Source organism: Vulpes lagopus, chromosome X (assembly GCF_018345385.1).
Source record: "Vulpes lagopus strain Blue_001 chromosome X, ASM1834538v1, whole genome shotgun sequence".
Classification (NCBI taxonomy): domain Eukaryota; kingdom Metazoa; phylum Chordata; class Mammalia; order Carnivora; family Canidae; genus Vulpes; species Vulpes lagopus.
The window spans coordinates 19,140,475-19,158,701 of record NC_054848.1 but is presented as its reverse complement, the minus strand read 5'-3'; the positions used below and the strand labels follow the sequence as shown (position 1 = coordinate 19,158,701).

The following is an 18,227-nucleotide window of genomic DNA, read 5'->3' as shown; positions in this document are numbered from 1 at the left end:
CATTTTACAAATGAGGAAAGTGAGGCACAGTTGCTTGCCCAGGGTCCCACACATAGTAAGGACACATAGGCTAACCCAGGTAGCCTGGCTCTGGAACCTGTGCTCCTGGCCCCTCACCACACACCTCTAGGTTAATAACGCTGGTAGTTGAATCAAAGTTCTTGCTAGCAACTAATGCTTAAATTGGTGCTTTCACTGGCCAAGTGCTAAGGTTGCCTAAAAAATCACAGGTGCTCAAGTTCAGATATGTAGGAGTATGTGTACTCTACAGTCTAAGGTGAGAAAATAAGGCCTTATCTCTGTAAAATGTGCCCAGTCAGCAAAATGAGGCCAGTGGTAGACATGTAATTGAGTGTTAAGTAAATGATTGTGCCTGTGGCTAGCACTGAGTGGGTTCTCAAAGGCACAGAGATACCCACTGTGTATCTAATGAGTGAAGAACAACATTTCATATGTAGTGGGAATAAAGTTTAACATCCAGTTGCCACACCATGACTGTGCCATTATTACTCATAACCTTCTGAGCATCTCTGACCCTGATATATTTTCTCTTAAATCTGCTCTGGATGGATTATTTGTGAAGACATTTTGCTGTGCATGTGCCAAGGTGAGTGGGATATTTATTATGCTTTTTGAAAATGTCGGAGGGGTACCAGCTGTCAAAGTCCTCTAGTTAGCACAGAGCATGAGTTGCTAATCCTAATTTTCAGTGCACCCTCCCCCATATCTCCTCATGGGCATCAGCCCTCAGGTTCAGGAAATGCTTCACTATATTATGTTTGGCTGAAAATTTTGAGTTCTTTCCTACACACACCGACACACACACACACACACACACACACACACACACACACACACACACTTTTGATCTCCCAGAGATACCTAAGAGATTATTTTCACAAAACCCTTACCATATGCTAAATTTTTGTTTTGGTGCTTTGGGATTAATGATGAGCACAATATCTTCAATGATCTTTTTTTTTTTTTAAAGATTTATTTTTATTTATTTATGATAGTCACAGAGAGAGAGAGAGAGAGAGAGAGGCAGAGACACAGGCAGAGGGAGAAGCAGGCTCCATGCACCGGGAGCCCAACGTGGGATTCGATCCCGGGTCTCCAGGATCGCGCCCCGGGCCAAAGGCAGGCGCCAAACCGCTGCACCACCCAGGGATCCCTATCTTCAATGATCTTAAACTGAGTGTATCTTTTTATCCATTCTTCTCTAAGCATGGCCCAGTAAATTTTGATTAAAAGAACTTCTAACTACAAAAAAAAAATCTCAAATATAAAGTTATTTTAGGGGAGGGAAGAGCCAAGAGGAATTTAAAGACAAGAGAGAGTTTTGATAAGTGTTCAAAGAAACACTTTGGGAAAAGATTCAGAATAGGCTAGAAAAGGAGTGGTATTGAAAGCATGCATATGTGTAATATTTAGTGCATTGTTTGTTCCTATGAGCAGTCTAATAAATCTCCCTTAGAGTGATTACTAAATATGTCAAGAGAAAAAGATTGCCAAATAAGATGGTGTTAAGCCACAGGGCTGAACCCAGTTATAGCAAAAGGATAGTTTCCATCCATTCTCTAAGGCGACCATGCGCTGCTGGGTGGGGAGTTTTAAACTATTTAATGATGTGCCAACTCTGAAGGTCTGCTGCTATGATCCCTGAGACCATAGGCCAAAGAAAGCATGCACCATGTTAACTCCTGTACACCAGATCATAGGATGGAGACTTGGGAAAAAGGAGTTCTTAGTGAAGTTTGAGAAGGAATGTTTCTTAATTCTCAGTACCAGAGCTGCCGTGAGATGCAGCTGCTTTGAATTTCCAATGGAGAGGTGGGTAGAACATGTGTCACTCTTGCTTCTGAGTGGCAGGGAGATGCTGAGTGACAAAGCATCCAGAGAGGGGGTGTTGGCTGAGGCCGCCTACCTGGCAGGAGGTGTCTGTGGGTTTCTACTGTGGGATAAGAGGTGAGAGGATAATAAGAGGCATGGAGAACTGAGACTCCCTTCTGTGGCTTCTGAGAGTCCTCAGTTCTGATCTTTGGTTCTTATGACTACATGTCAAGTACACACACAATCTAGTCTTGGCCATCCACTTTGCCATTGGCAGGTACACTGACATGCTACCTGGGTGTCAGCCTGTGTAGGGTTTTAGAGTGCTCTGATTTAACCTCCTAAAGGAGCCCCACTTAGGACAACAGAGACATTAGTAGGCGTTCTTAGATATATTCCCTGGGGAAAAAAGGAAGCCAGAGATTGAAGCTGTGTTGCTGTTTTTTTGTTTTGTTTTGTTTTGTTTTGTTTTGTTTTTCTGTATACTTACTTGAAATTTCTGCACTGGAAAATGAAGGTGAAAATGATAACAGGTTAGTTGTTAGTTTATAGTGACTTCATTTTTGTCTTTAAATTAATGTCTTTTCTTGGGGCCAGAAGGGGGATAGCAAGCCAGGGAAAGATCAAAGCAAGATAGTGAAATGGTGACAAAGACACCTCCATCTACAAAATGGACAACCTCTAGCCACACAAGCTTATTGTTGAGCTCGGGAAGAGGCCCTTAGAAAAAAACAAGCACAAGTGACACAAAGTAGTAGTCCTGACCTTATTATAGTTGGAATCTATCATGTGAATCTACACATAATCCATGTTTCCATAACTATGTATAGGTTCTAGATAATTCACTCAACACACATTCAGTAAATACTCATCAAATTTACCATAATAGGATATTGTTGTCAATAATAGGATAATTTCCCTGAATGTAGTAAGCCTGTGCTCACACATGGAAAATCACAGAAGAGATACAACATTCAAAACAAAAAGAATATTCTAACAGTAGACAATGCCAAGCATTTTGTGCTAGTAAAGTCTAATCCAATGTCAATCCCGATCACAATATTTTCTGTTCTGTATTTGTTGCCAAAGAGGCCAGGACTGAATGTTAAATGGAGATTCATTCCCAGGCTCCGAACATACAGTTTAAATTGTTAGCTTCTTTGCCCTCATCACCCTTCAGGTTAGGAATGATAACAGTAACAGTAAGTAGTCTGCTAAGTACTTTCTTCAAAGTTCTAATATTTTATTTGTTACAAGACTCTATGGAAATGATTAAATGATTATCCTCATTTTATAGCTGGAGCAATTGAGATCTAAAGAATGTCAGAAGCCCACCTATGCTGACCCAGTGAATGAAGGGCAGGGTGGGATCCTGCGGATGGCAGGCGGCAGGCCACGTGGCCCTAGCCCAGCACAACTTTGGGTGGGGACAGAGAGGATTTGGGGAGAGGTGCTCCGTCAGCTCGCCTAGTTCAGATGATTGGCCATGGCTGTGACCAAGCTGTGGGATGGCCATACTTGGGGATCTGGGGCCCATTAAGAAGAGACCAGACATAATCCAGACAGCCAAAGCTCATCTGTAGATGGCAGTATTACAGGTGACAATATCAACAGGTAGCTAAGGGGATGGGTTTTGAGCTTACTGACTTTTCTTATTCTCCATCCAGCCTCTGTGGTTGCCAAATAAAACTTTTCATAGACAGGCTTACTAGGCAGAAAGGCTGTGGGACACAATGGAATCCAGTAATAAGGAGTTTTGTCTTCAAGTCTGGCTTCTGCTACTTACGTGGGAGTGTCAGAGACCCTAAAGAATGTCATTCCTTCAGGTCTCGGATTTATCAGTAAAAAAACAGGAGGTTGGTTTAGCTAATCTTTACGGACAGACCCTTTTGGTTCTCACACGACATAATTCTAAGATGAGTGACATCCACATACTACATGATCAGATGCTGAGTGAGAGAAAGTTAACTTCATAAATATCAATTTGAGATTTATTATAGCTGCTTGAAGTATGCTTTTCCAACACACTGAAGTTCTTTCTAGGTCAATGACAGATCTGATGGTAGATGAAACCCAGAAAGAAAACCACAGGGTAGGGAAAATAGGTTTACTGAAGAAAAAAAAAAAAGACTCCCTCCTCTGAGTGATTTTGCGTTCTGGGGAAGCACTGGCTCTTCTAATCCCCTTCTGCCAGAGCCTGGGACAAAGCCAGTGTGGGCTGCCGGTCACGACAGGCCAGAGTCTAATTTCCTCTCTGCCTCTCCTTGGCACACTCAGATCTTCCTCAGAAGACAGCAGGGGCACCTTGTAGAGAGTACAGAAGGGGTCTGGGAGGAAGGAAGTGTCTGCTCCCGAGCGAGTAGTGATTAACACAGGAAAAATCCCCGTGCACTGTCAGGATCTTTCACACCTTTCGGCTCGTCTTTGTATTCATTTTTTTATTGCAAAGGTGGAGAGTCAAGACCAGAGGGCCACTCTGCCAGGTAGGGCAATTAACAGGCTCTGGGAGCAGCCACAAGCTGTCCAACCCCCCACTTCTCCCCCGGCCTGGGAGGCAAGACTGGCAAGAGGTGAGGGTCCCCAGCTCCCCAGAGGGAATCAGTCTGATGATCCACCTTTAGCAGCTGCCTTCCTTTCCTTGACTTCCTACCCCCTCCTTCTGCCTGTCACACATAAGCTGCATTCATGAAAAAAAAAATTTTAAAGGTTTTGATTTTTAAGTAATCTCTACACCCAAGGTGGAGCTTGAACTTTACAACCTCAAGATCAAGAGTCACCTGCTCTACCCGCTCAGCCAGCCAGCCAGCCAGCCAGGCACCCCCATTAAAACACTTTAAAAAGGGAGGTTGGTTAGCTAGCTTTTCTAACTTCTATCATTTGTCCCCAAATAACTACCTTCAAAGTGGCACTAAATCAAAATGGCTTTAAAACTGCTTTCAAGGAATATCTGGTTTTCACCCCCAAATGAAATATTTTCTTCGTCGAATCGTTCCAAATTCCACATCATGATCTGGGCCTATATTCTGCAACTGTAGATGGGTAAGAACTGACTGGCAAGGGATCCTCACCCAGGACACGAGAAAACAGCTTGAAGTGGATGGACCTGGTCTCCGCAGTTCAGCAATTACGCTAGCTCCCTCAGTGTTATGTCCTGTCTTTGCATGATCTCACTCTCACCCACTCTCTTTCCTCTTCTTTTAATAGAAGAGCATTACATCAGAACACCAGAAGTCGCAAGTTGGGGATTGTTACCGTGATTCATTTGTAGCGCAGCCAAAAGCAAGTTAGTCATCCCTTAATAAGTGAACAGAAATATCATTCTGCCTTTGAAACATTACATGTTTGGAGGACACCAAATTTAAGCTGTGGATGTAGCCAAACAAGTGACTATCTGTCTACACGCTTCTTCTATACATGTGTGCCCAGTGTCAGGCTGACCTGCTCCGAGTGACAAGAGAAAATGGTTACTTCTGTCAATACCATAGAGTCAGTGGAGCTCTGGGAGAGTGGGATGTGTCTGTTCTCCTTGCTTTACCACCGGGGGGTAAACACTGTTGTTGCTGATGTTGACACTAAAAAGCAGCCAAGAGAGAGCCCCACATTGTAATTCCTCAAACAGGCTGTTTGTCTTTGCAGCCTTGGCTGAAAAAGCAATCCAGCTTTCGATCTGAAGCGAATAAATCTGGGATTTTAGAAACCAAAAACAGTGATGATGAAGGAAAAGGCAAGTCTAAAATCTCCTTGCAACTTTGGCCCAATTCCACATTGGTCTGGAGGAGAAAGACAATGTGTTGAAGCAGAGATTGGGTAACCTCTATTTCCATAGTCTGGGGCAAATTTTCATGTGGTCTTAATTAAAAAAAATCCATTGATACCATGAAAAGACCCTTGGAAATGTGCTATGTTAAACTTTCTGATTAGGGTGGTTATTTTTTTTTAAAGATTTTATTTATTTATTCATGAGACACAGAGAGAGAGAGAGAGAGTGAGAGTGAGAGTGAGAGTGAGAGAGAGAGAGAGGCAGAGGGAAAAGCAGGCTCCCTGCAGGGAGCCCAATGTGGGACTCGATCCTGGGTCTCCAGGATCATGCCCTGGGCTGAAGGCAGGCGCTAAACCACTGAGCCACCTAGGCTGCCCAGGGTGCTTATCTTTTAATCCCATTGTCCTCACTTCACTTTCATGGTCAGGATTGGGCTCTGGTGGAGCAATTTTGTAGGTCATGAGTTTTGCTGACTATCTGTAAGATGACAGGATGCTCTCAGAAATGGGAGAATGTTAAAGCTGACTGGCCAAGAGGCAAAGAGAAGTCCCAAAGAGCCACATGCCTGGGGAATATGCAACAGCAGTTTTAAGATTTGGTCAGGAGAGCACAAATAAGTCTTTAAGGGACAGGAAAAACAGTACCAAGGACACCCAAGTCTGGAAAATGACTGTGAAACCTGAGTGGGAAGAGCACTGGATCAGGAGTCAGAAGACTTGAATTTAAATCCTGGTTTTGGAGGGTATTATGCTGAGTGCAGTAAGTCAATCGGAGAAGGACAAACAGTGTATGTTCTCATTCATTTGGGGAATATAAATAATAGTGAAAGGGAATATAAAGGAAGGGAGAAGAAATGTGTGGGAAATATCAGGAAGGGAGACAGAACATAAAGACTCCTAACTCTGGGAAACGAACTAGAGGTGGTGGAAGGGGAGGAGGGTGGGGGATGGGGGGGAATGGGTGACGGGCACTGAGGGGGACACTTGACAGGATGAGCACTGGGTGTTATTCTGTATGTTGGAAAATTGAACACCAATAAAAATTAATTTATTAAAAAAAATAAATCCTGGTTTTGTGGCTTGCTGACCACATGAGTTACAGATAAATTTTTAAAAAATGAGCCTTTAAGGATATATTATCATGACACTTCCCTGCTCTAAATCCTCCAATGGTTCCTCATGGCACTGAGAACCAACACCTAAGTCCTGACTGTAGCCAACAAGATGGTACACTGTCCTTGCTGACATCTTGGGACTCATGTCTCACCATCTCTTAACTCTGTAGGGAATGTCCTTCCTCCACACAGCCTTGCTTCTTTCACTTTCCTGCTCCGATGTAATTGGCTTCCCACCCTCAATTAAAAAGAATAGTGTCCTTCGTCATCGCCATCATTTTTTCTCTTAGAGTTTTTTACTGCACTGTGATAGGATATTACATTACGCATCTTTCTTTGTTTCTTTATTCTGCTGCTCCCACTAGAACAGGAGTTATACCATGCTGGTGTATTTGTCCATTTGGTCTACATCTTCACTGCAAAGGACAGTTCCTACTACATGTACTCAGTAGTTATGGAGTAAATATATGAATATAATAATCTTGTGACTCAGTGGATTTTAGTCTGTCTCATGAGCAAGAGGCGGGCCAAAGGAAGTGATAAAGTGTGTGCATTTGGTAAATTCTAGAGGGCAATGAAGGTGACTGCAGTTATTGTACAGCAGGGAAGCATGCAGTGCTCTTTTTTCTGCCAAAAAGAAAAAGTCCACATATGACCTAGAGTTGGTTCCTGAATAGTTCTGTAGGCCCTGATCTTTCCTGGGTTTTGAGGATATTTTGCGCTTTAGTGGGAAAGACATGGGTTCTGAGGTCAGAATGCCCCAAGTTCAAATTCTTCCTCTGTCAGTTCTACCTAAGGGACCATTGCAGGCACGACTGGGCCCTGTCTTCTCATGACTTCAGCATACACTGGCCCTACTTTCGGCCTGACGTGAAAGTCCTGGGGCATTAACATGCTATCTTAGTCCCAAGCAGCCTGGAGCTAGGACTAAAAAGTTTGTATATAAATACCCCGGCTCCCTGTCCCCAAGGTGGGGTGAGTCTGTGGCACGTGTTCCTCATGGATTCTCAGAGTTCCTCAGCAGGATTAGGCTGCCATTGGACAGAGGGTAAATAGCTTGACAAGGGCCCTATAACTTACTGCTCGCCTTCCCTGCTATATGTTGCCATTCTCTTATCGGTACTTCCTGGGATTGTCTTCCAGATATACTACTTGTTTTGAGTCCTTGACTCTGGGTCAACTTTTAGAGGAACCCAAACTAAAACAATGACTAGGCATTTAATTCAGTTTCATTAACTGTAAAGTGGGGTCATAGGGTCACTATGAGGGTCAAGTGTGGTAAGATCTAAAGGGTGTCTACCTGGGAATTTATTATTGTATTAAGCCATATGGAATGGCCATTTCTGTAAGTAACAGAGTGGTTTAGTATTGGCAATTGTATGTAGTTAACCTAACTGACCTCCGGTGAGGGTCTGTTCTTGCCCCTTCCTGGCCCCTCTTCCTTTCCAAGAGTCCTAACAGAACTGGGGCTCCCCTCATTGGAGTACCAGACAAGTTTATTAGGCTTCCAAGGTACAGTTTGGTGGTACCAGGACAGGCTTTTAGGAAAAAGACAACAGTTCTGTGCTGGGAAAGATCTCACACATCCACAAATAAGACTGCATGATGAGCATGCAAAGCCTGCATGCAATCAGAATTCACACTTTTAGCAGTTTTGGTTTAAAAAAAGTCAAATGCCATAGAACCCACATCCTTGAAATACTTGAAACTGCCAATAATTAATAACGATGTTCAATCTACAAAATTATGAAAAAGTGTCTCTATCGAATGAACTCCTTTGGCAGTTTTTTTTTCCTTCCAATGATTTACTAAGTTTCTAATAAGCACTGAACTTGAGAACAGTGTAAATTATGGCTGATAAAAGAAGAACTAAGAAAAAAATTCCCACCTAATGACATGGTCATGACACTCCTGAATGATGGACCATGAGCTTTACGAGACTGAGCACATGATGTAGTTCATAAATGAGTGTATCATGTGATAGTGCATTTTCCACTGGAAATTTTTGTTATCAAGCTTCTCTAACAAAACTACTGCCTTTAAGAATCACAGGAGTGACCCCAGCTACTACCCTCCTTTTCTGGATCTGAAAAGAGGCCTTGTGGAGTAGATGGTGAAGGCTGTGATGGTTTGTGTGATTCAGCTTGCCCTGGCCCTGACCCTTCTGGGATGTGCTAATGTTGGTGGCCTATTTTGGCCTGGTGGACATGGTCTGCCTGGGCTCGAATGCTGGCTTGGGCACGCTGTCTCACCTTTTCCAGGTGAGCTGCCTACTGAGATTATGGTGCACATCAGACCAGGCAGGGAACCGTGGTGGGGCAAAAGGAGGAAACTAAAAGGTTTGAAGTGCCTACTATGTGCTGGGTTTTGTGCAGAGAATGCAGCATCTGTTACCTCATTTAATCCTCGTTGCAACTCAGGCAGGTTGATGGTACATCCATACTTGCGTGTGGGGAAACTGAGCTTCAATGAACTTAAATAACTTGCCCATGGTCACAGATTTAGTATGTGGATCAGCCCACTTGTAAATCCTGGGCTTGAAACACTGTTCCCTCATGGGAGTTCCTTTGGTAGAGTAAAGACTTCACACCTAATTTCTGTGCCTTGGCCATTTGGATACTGATGAACTTGTGTTTGGGTATTAGGCTTCAGCACAGTCCAGCCACAGTGTCAGATGTTTAGCAGCAATCTTGAATCGAAAGTGGTGGTGATGTAGCAAAGTCAAGGGGTAGAACATGACAAAGCATCCTTGTGGAAGCAGCAAGACTCAAGTACTGAACACTGAGGCCCAGCAAATGCTGGACATTGACAACACAAACCTCAGGGAGGAGCCACAACCCCGTTACCAATGACAGGCATGCACGACTGGAGATGAAGAAGACAGATGTGTAAAGAGAGGAGACTTTCATCAGTCTGAATAGCATCCTTTCTGTCTTGAATGTTTCCTGTGTCACTGTCCACCTCCTGCCCCACGCACATGCAGAAGGAAAAGAGAAAAAACAATACTCTACAGAACATACTAGTAGAAAGGACTGGCAATTTGGGAATTTATTGCAAAACGCTGGATTGAAGTTGGGGATACTACAGGATGTAGGTATCACCCCTCCCCAAAGGCTGTTTAACACCAGGATATATACTCTTCATGAGGGCAAGGGCTCTGTTTTCTCCATCCTGTATCCCTGGCACATACTGGAAGCCCAACAAAGATATACTGACTGCACCTTCTGTGTTTGTTCCTTCTTGCTGATTTATATTTTCTCTGGTGACATTGAATGATACTTCATTTGTACCCAAAGGCTACTGTGCTACATGCATATCATTTCCATCTTAAATAAACAGATGACATTGAATTTAGTCCTGTCGCTTACACACTGCAGACAAATGGCTGATCTCATTAGATAAATGGATATGGTTAGAGTATAATCTAAAAAATATAAGAGCAGAGAAACAATTTAGGTAGGAGATTGGGTACTGAAATAATTATTATACTTAATTATAGAGTAGCTTGAATTTTTATTGTGTATTTGTCGGATTTCTATTTTTGGAGGGGAATTCTTTTTAAATACAGAAAAGTTTAGAGATGAATATAAAAATTCTCATGTACCTACGTCCAATGTCATGTCTATTTGAAGATTCTGTGTCCCCACCCCATGTTAATGTTGTCAGTGGGCAGGGTGATCATATAATTTTTCATCCAGATTGGAACACTTTTGAGAGTGCAGGAGGGCACTGTTAATTTCACAGAAACACCAGGCATAATGTGGGACCATCACAAGCAAAACAGGATGTTCTCCTTACCTATGAGTGTCTCAGAGGATGTGACTACTGATATGACTTCATCTATTTATGCCTCACTGTGGGCATGCGATGGAAATCCTTTGGTTTGCAGACCCATCACTGCTGATGGAACCTAGACTTTTACTGTAGGTGACACTAACCTGTAATCACAGTCCTCCAGGAAAAGGCATCTGGGAAAACTACTTCCATCTCTGACTACTTCCCCTCCTCCCATCACTGCAACTTCTCTCCATGGTAAAGCTCTGATGTTTTGCAGAATTCGGCTTTCATGTAGCCCAGTTCTGCTCTCTAATGCAGAGTTGGAGTGCATCTTTAGCATCCTCAGAACATTCCATATACCTGCCCTAAGGACACCAGCCATGCTGGAATAGGCAGATGGCTTCCACTTGGTTTTCTCAGTGATGTGGCTTCACCCAGGAAGGAGCAAAGATTGCTTTCATGCCCAAAGATGCCACTCTGGGTGATTCTGTCTTGGTTTAATGCTGGCAATGGCTCACAAATTTGGCTGATTAAATTTTTCAAGGCTTGCACATGTAAAGTCTGTGATGGGTCTCAGATAGGCAGCAGGTGGGAGACCAGAGCATTTCTGCTTTGTTGGGAGAAAGCTGTCTCTATTTCATTACCAATTATGGCAATGAACCATTTGCTCAACCTGTATTGCCTACACTATGTAGGATATTAATATAAACCCTGGGAAGATAAAGAACATCAAGACGTAGTTTTACCCTCAAGAAACTTAGAGTCTAGCAGAAGGACTTCAGGCAGAGTCTCAGAATTGGTTAGCACATGCAAACCACAAAATGGAGTGTTGCAATTCCATGATGGACGTAGCTAGGGGGTGTAATGGGGCTACAGGGAGACTAGTATATGTTCGAGTGTGTGCATGTACAAGTGCATGTGCACAGCATGTGTGTAGTAGTGGGAGGGGCACAATGAAATACAAAGTTGGAGAGGAAGTGGGACCAGTTGAGGGAAGATCTTCCCATTCACCCATTCAGTGAATACTTATTAGTAGCTATTAGTTAATCTGACGTCAAGCTGCATGAACAAGACAGATAGGGCTCTGCCTTCACAGAACATTCAAACTCTAAGAGATACAGACAACAACAAGGCAATTTCAAGATTTGCATGGAGTTCTAATATGGGAGAAGTGCTAGATGGTAAGGGAAGAGCACCTGTGGCAACCTCGCAGGCACCAGGGAAGACTTGTTGGAGGAAGTGACTTATAAATTGGCACCTGAAGAATGAAGAGAAATTAACCGCAGGCAGAAGCTTGGCATGGGAGTATGGAACTGGTGGAGACACTATGGGCAAAGTCTGAGAGGCACAAAATGGGTATCAGGGGAAATGGAAGTGGTTCAGGCTGGTGGGAGAAAACAGGAGAGCTGGAGGCTGAGTCCAAATCACACAGGGCCTTGTTTGCTAAATGTGAGAGACAGACTTCGTCCTGCAGGTCGCTGGGGGCCAATGAAGAGTTTCAAGCAGGGGACAAGATGATCAGAACTGTGGGAGATGACTCTATCTGCAGTGTGGGAGACTGGGAAGGTTGGAGAGCAGAGGCAGGGAGACGGAAAAGATCTGAACCACAGTGGACATACTGGCATGAAACAGGAAGAACATGGGTGTCTCTACCTTTCCAGAGATCTGGACAGCTTAGCCTGGGGAGTAAGCCAGGTAGTCAAATCTGATGACAACGTTTAGCTCCATGGTACCGATTAAACATTTGAGCTGCATTTCCTAGGTCTGGGTCTTAATGTGCCATCTATCAGTTGTCGGTTTATAAATGTGCAGACCTAGCTGTCATGTGGTCTTGGACTTGTCTGCATGTACGCTGCTAAAGTGCAGTCACAGACCACACAAGTACAGAAGTTCTTGGCCAATTGCTTCAAGTTCTTCTGTAGCAGATGCACTTGGCATCCTGCTCATATCCTCTAGTGCTTACCTCTTGAGAGCACACCTGCCTGACTGCAAATGCCAGCACCCATGCTTCTTTGTCAGAGAGCCCACTTTGCCATCTGCTCGGCAGACCAGAAGTTCTGGGGCATTAACACCCCCTGGGAACAGACTTCAACCAATGACAGATGGGAGTTGGCATAGAAATACCCGGTTTCCCTCCCCATGGGTGGGACTATTCATGGGTGAGTGTGTTTGAAATCGCTTCCCAGAGCTTGGGGGGAGGGCGGGGGGGGTGCTCCACTTGCTTCCAGCCTTGGCCTACCTGATCACACAGCCTTTGAGGCTCCTTCCCCCTCCTGTCTTGCTACCCTGTGCTCCCCTCCTCCCCCGCCCCCTGTTTCTGGTTGCCCTTCACCTCCCAAACAAACTACCTTTACTTGATTTCTTGTTTCAAGGTCTGTGCCTGGGGGATCCCAAACTGAGATAATGTCTAACAATGGTCAGTGCCTCTGGAATTAGAGTTTTCTACTGTTCTCAAAACACTAAAGCATTCTAAAACCAAGTGCTAATTTCCTGTGTATTCAAATACAGTTATTTAGTCAAATGCAGCAGACTCCTAACTGGAGAACACACTGCTGGTCAGCAGAGGGGAGGGGGTGGGGGATGGGTGAAAAAGGTGATGAGGATGAAGGAAGGCACTTGTTCTGATGAGCACCGGGTGTTGTATGGAAGTACTGAATCGCTATGTTGTATACCTGAAACCAATACTGCCCTGTATGTCAAGTAACTGGAATTTAAATAAGAACTTAAAAAAAAAGTTTTTAGAGCCCCCCACCACAAACCCCCTCCCCAAACACCAATATGGTCATGTCAAAATAAAACAGCCCTTAGGGAGTAAAGTTAATATCTTTCGAGTTCTTCTTCATACTCAGTCTTTTGATGGTGGACACATTTTTGGGGATGATGCCCAACTACATACAGTAGGTACACAACAGATATTTCTCCAGTGGCTCTGCTAAGTTCATGAATGTAGATGCCGATGCTGTCAGCTGCACTTCCCCCTCATTTGGGATATAGTCCAATCTTTTCATTAAGGTTTAAAGCTAATCACATGTTGGGTCCAGGGTATACTGATGACCAGAAGGCACCATAACTCATCAAGAATGGCTTAGGCCTGCATCCTGCCGGGAACAGGGAACTGCGAAGTGACATAATCTCTCCTCTTTCTTCTTGCTGATGATAAAGCAAGCATTTCTTTGGCTTTTACTTTATTTGGAAAAAAAAAAACACTCAGAGACACAGCAGCCTCTTTGCATCCTTCTGGAGTATGTCAGCAGGTAAGGTCTCAGGCTTCGGTGTTCTCTGTTGACAGCAAATGCTGGAATGTTGCCCAAGTTGGATGAGAGTCCCTATCTTTACATTTCTGGATTTCTGCTGTTATGGCGGTCGGTGTGTGGGAGAGACAGCTGATGTGTTCACTGGATTCCTTCCCAGGCAGTGATGTGCCTGGGGAGTACGTGCTGGTGGAGGCAGATTCTTCATGCGTCGGCCCTGCTGCCGGTTCAGGTGTGGAAAGGCTCCATGATGGCAGTGTGTCGGATGTCAGGAAAACTGAGCCGACTTGTCTGCCAAGATTCAGGCCGTCTTTCTTGTCGTTCCTCACCATCACTAGATGTTCTGCACTGCTGGGATGGTAGTCTCACTCTTGCACCTTATTAACAGGATCACTGAAGAGAATGTGTGTGTGTATACTCTTCATTATTGAGGTATAACATTTCTATAGTGAAGGATGCAAATCTCAAGTGTGGAGCTCAGTGAATTTCACAAGTACATACCTATACATAAGTACTGCTCAGATCAAGACAGGTTAACTACAGCCCCCAGAAGGCTCCATCATTCCCCTTCCCAGTTGATACCCTCACAACCCCCAGGGCAAAATCATTCTGATTTCTGTCAACATTGATGAGCTTTGCTTATTCCTGAGCTTCTGATAAATTGAACCATGCCGTATGTACTGTTTTGCTTCTGCCGCCTTTTACTCAACCCACAGCTTGTGATATTCATCCATGTCGTGTTTATCAGTAGGCTGTCATTTATTTTTGCTGTGTAGTATTTCACTGCATGAAGATAGCAGAATTTATTTTTCTCTCCTGCTGGAGGACGTTTTGGTTTGTTTCCAGTTTGGGGTTTTTATAAATAAAACTGCCGTGAACATTCTTGTGCAAATCCTTTGGTGGACATACGCAGTCTTTTCTTTCAGGTATATATAGTGGCGCATTGCTACGTGTTTAACAGTAAATTCTCTCACAAAAACAGCTCTGATTCGTAAGCATTTGTAAATATCTCCACTGTGGCCAATTTCAAGCTACCTAGGGGATGTCAGTTAGGAAGAGATATGGCAAAGCAGCTTTCAGGGGCCAGTAGGGGGAGCCAGCCTCAGGATACCGCTGGGTGGATAGACAGACCCAGGGGTGGAATTTGGGGATCAGAAAGTAAGCATATATTTAAAGTTCGCCAAAGTGATTGTACCATTTTACATTCCCACCAGCAATGGGTGAAAGTCCTAGTTGCCCCATATCCTCAGCAGTGCTTAGTATTTATCAGTCTGAAATTTTTACCATTCTGGTGAGCAGTCACCGGTGTCTCCTTTTGGTTTTAATTTTCATTTTCATGATGCCTGAAGCTGAGGACCCTTGCCCATGCACATTAGTCCTGTGGCTGTTCTCATTTCCAAAGAGCCTGTTTGAGAATTTTGCCCCTTCGGATATTGGGTGGTTTTGTCTTTTCCTTATTGATTTGTAGGATTTGTAGGATATCTAAATCAAGACAATTGCTCCAGAGGCTGCCTGGCATGCTAGAAAGAACCTGACATTGGGATCATACAGACTTGTGTGTTAAGAAACTTAGTGACCACCTGATAGTCTTGAGCAGATTCCCCTTCTTGAGCCTGTTTCCTCGTCATCAAAATGGGATCACTATCTAGAAGTGTGGTTTCCTTCTGAATGGGACAATGGAGTGAGAGTGCCTGGCACAGGAGCACATCACAGGTTCTTAGTAAATGTTGGAACCTCTCCCCACCTCAGTCAGAAAGTATAGCTGGCACTTTTGCCCATGGGTTGCTTGCTATTCATGAAACACATGATAGTTTTCATTTGATGCCTGGAAATCCCATGTTCTTCCTGGCCGACTTAGTGGTGTTCTTGTCATAGAGCTACTGCCTGTCTCTTGAAGTGAGTTTCATTCTTTGTGAGAAGTGGCATGTGTCTTTTTGTGGGAGGCACGATGGCAAGGGTTGCTATCACGAGATTCTGCATGCCTCATTTGATGTGAGGCAGGGAGGATCTGCAGGGCACTTTTTAGAGCCCCATCCTCTATGAGGGAGAAGCGGCTGCAGGGCAGCAGCTGTAAGAGGCAGACGGCTCTGGAAAGGGCTGCCTAGTGAGCAGTCAAGCCCCAGGCCCCAGCCCTCCCTTCCAGGAGTTTGGACTTGGGAGGAGTAATGGGCCTGGCTCTCGTGTAGCCTCCTCCAGGAAGCCTGCCCTGGGAAAGCAGACGAGGTCTTCCCTGGTTCCCTGTATCTGTCATCACTTGCCATAATATAAGGACGTTGTCTTTCAGCACTTTTGAGTATTATTCTTTGTTACACGCCTACTCCCAGCACAGTGCAGGCACACAGTACTCAAGACTGAAACATTCTGGACAAGCCAACAAATTTTTGTTCAGTTGCCTTGGCATCACCAGCATGCATTAAACAGCTTTCATATCGGTGTCCTGAGACCTAGTTAAAGACTACGACTGATTGGACTGAGCAGAAGTACTAGCTAGTTTGCGGAGACTCCCAAAAAAACACAAAACAAACAAAAAGGCAAACCAACAAGGGGAACTGAACACATTGGAAGATGACTGTTACAATCAGTATATGTACTTTTTATGTCTGAAGGTAAAGGTGTTCTGGCAATTGACACACAAAACTAAGTAGCATAGCAGTGCTTTTCCAGCCCAGCCCTCAGGGGAATACACAGCCAGATATTAATATATGCAGCTCCTGAAAGAACAAGACATTAGAATTAGGGATAAAGAGATTTTTAAACTCTTAGTCTATCATTTCCTCTCTCCTTTTTCCAAGCTTTAGTAGCTTTATCAGAATCAATATAAACAAGCCTGCAGATCTCCAACTAAGTTTAGATTCATTTAAGTAATGGATGAGCTTAGGTGTTACTCTGTTACCTTGCAAATAACATAGCGAGTAGAAAGCTGAGATGGAATAGAAGAACCTGGAACACAGAAGTATCCCTGTAAATGCCACCTTAACATTTTTTTCACATCAACCATTTAAAAGAATCGTTAAACGCTGCGATGTGCTTATGTGTTATCATAGTGGAAACGAGTGGGTTTTGTAACTTCTCCTTTTAAGTTAACAAATGGGCAGAAATGCCCTTAAAGGGGGGGAAAACTCAAATACTAAAGAGCAGACCATTTTGAAATGGAAGCATTTTCACGGTGCTTTGCACACAACTTTATAAAGACAGCTCCCAATAGGCACCAAGCAACTCTCAGTAGGGAAAACCCAGATTGTTTTTATGAGTGGAGACTGGTGGCTTTGGCAGGTTACCCTGTAAAAGACAATTCGTTAGCCATCGGCTGCTTCCCACTTGCAGCCCTGAAGGCCTGGTACATGCTCCCAGAACACCTTCTGTGGAACCTGGGGGCTTATTAGCAGAGAGTGCTGACTTCAGAGACTCCATGTGCCTGCTGCCCTGCTGCCCCAGGAGAGTGGGGCCAGTGACCACACTCCACACTTCTTTGCAGAGTTTGGATGGATTCCAAAACACAGCCTCACAGGAGCAAAACCCACCCTGCCTGACATGAAAGAGTATCTGGGTGGGTTTAGGAGAGAGGTCAGGAGGGGCTTTCTGGAATCTGTGGAGAGAGCAGCAGTCAGAAAGAAGCAACCTCCCCTTGTTCCCAAAGCATTCAGCACAGCCTCCTGAAGATTTCTTTGTTTGTATAAATATTTCAAAGTTGGGGGCTAACAGTTGTTTTTAATAAGCCAAGGTGATGTTTAGATGACACGAACAATTGAACTAAGGTTTTATTTTCATTTAAAAATCTATTTGTTTAGATGAGCCACGGGAAGACAGCGAGGTTGCAATGATTATGGATTTATACATTTTTTCACTCCCAAGTTTTTACAATTTTACTCAACATAAAACAAGTGGAAGAGGAAGGGCTACCTCCCTAATTTATCCTGGCTGTCTCTTTGCTGCCTCCTCCTCCTCCTCTGCTGGTTAGCAGCACGACTGGATGGAAAACCTGTGAGGTTTACCCTGCACTTCCCGCCTCCTCAGCCGGAGCCAGCTGCTCTCAACCCTGCTCATTTGAACCACCTGTAGAGCGCTGCAAACTCAGATGCCTGGGCCCGGCCTCACCCCTTGGGATCCCAGGCTCTTGGCGAGGGCTCAGGAATCTGTATGGTAAAAACCTTCTCTGGGACCTCGACACACAGCCAACGTTGACAATCCCTGAATCACTCAACAAATCCTGTTGATTTCACCTCCAGAATCTCTCAGATCCATCCTCTTGTGTTCCATTTCCATTGCTCTTGATTTGCTTCTGCCCCTGGTAATCTACCTGGACCGACGGAAACTGTCAGTCTTCCCAACTGCCAGCAGATTTATTTTTCTAAAACACAAATTCAAACTTGTCATCCTTCTGCTTTATATCCTCCAATGGCTCCCTTACGAATGAATGACGGAGCCTGTTTATTTCTTAGATGATGATGGAGAACAGCTGCTCCTCATCCTAGGCAGCAGGCTCTCTCTTGGC

The 18,227-nt window shown here is 44.2% G+C and overlaps 1 protein-coding gene across 1 annotated transcript in view; it reads right to left on the bottom strand.

The window, feature by feature from the left end:
- Positions 1-18,227, bottom strand: part of PTCHD1 (patched domain containing 1) — a 50,990-nt gene that overhangs the window by 14,984 nt on the left and 17,779 nt on the right. The window lies entirely within an intron of this gene.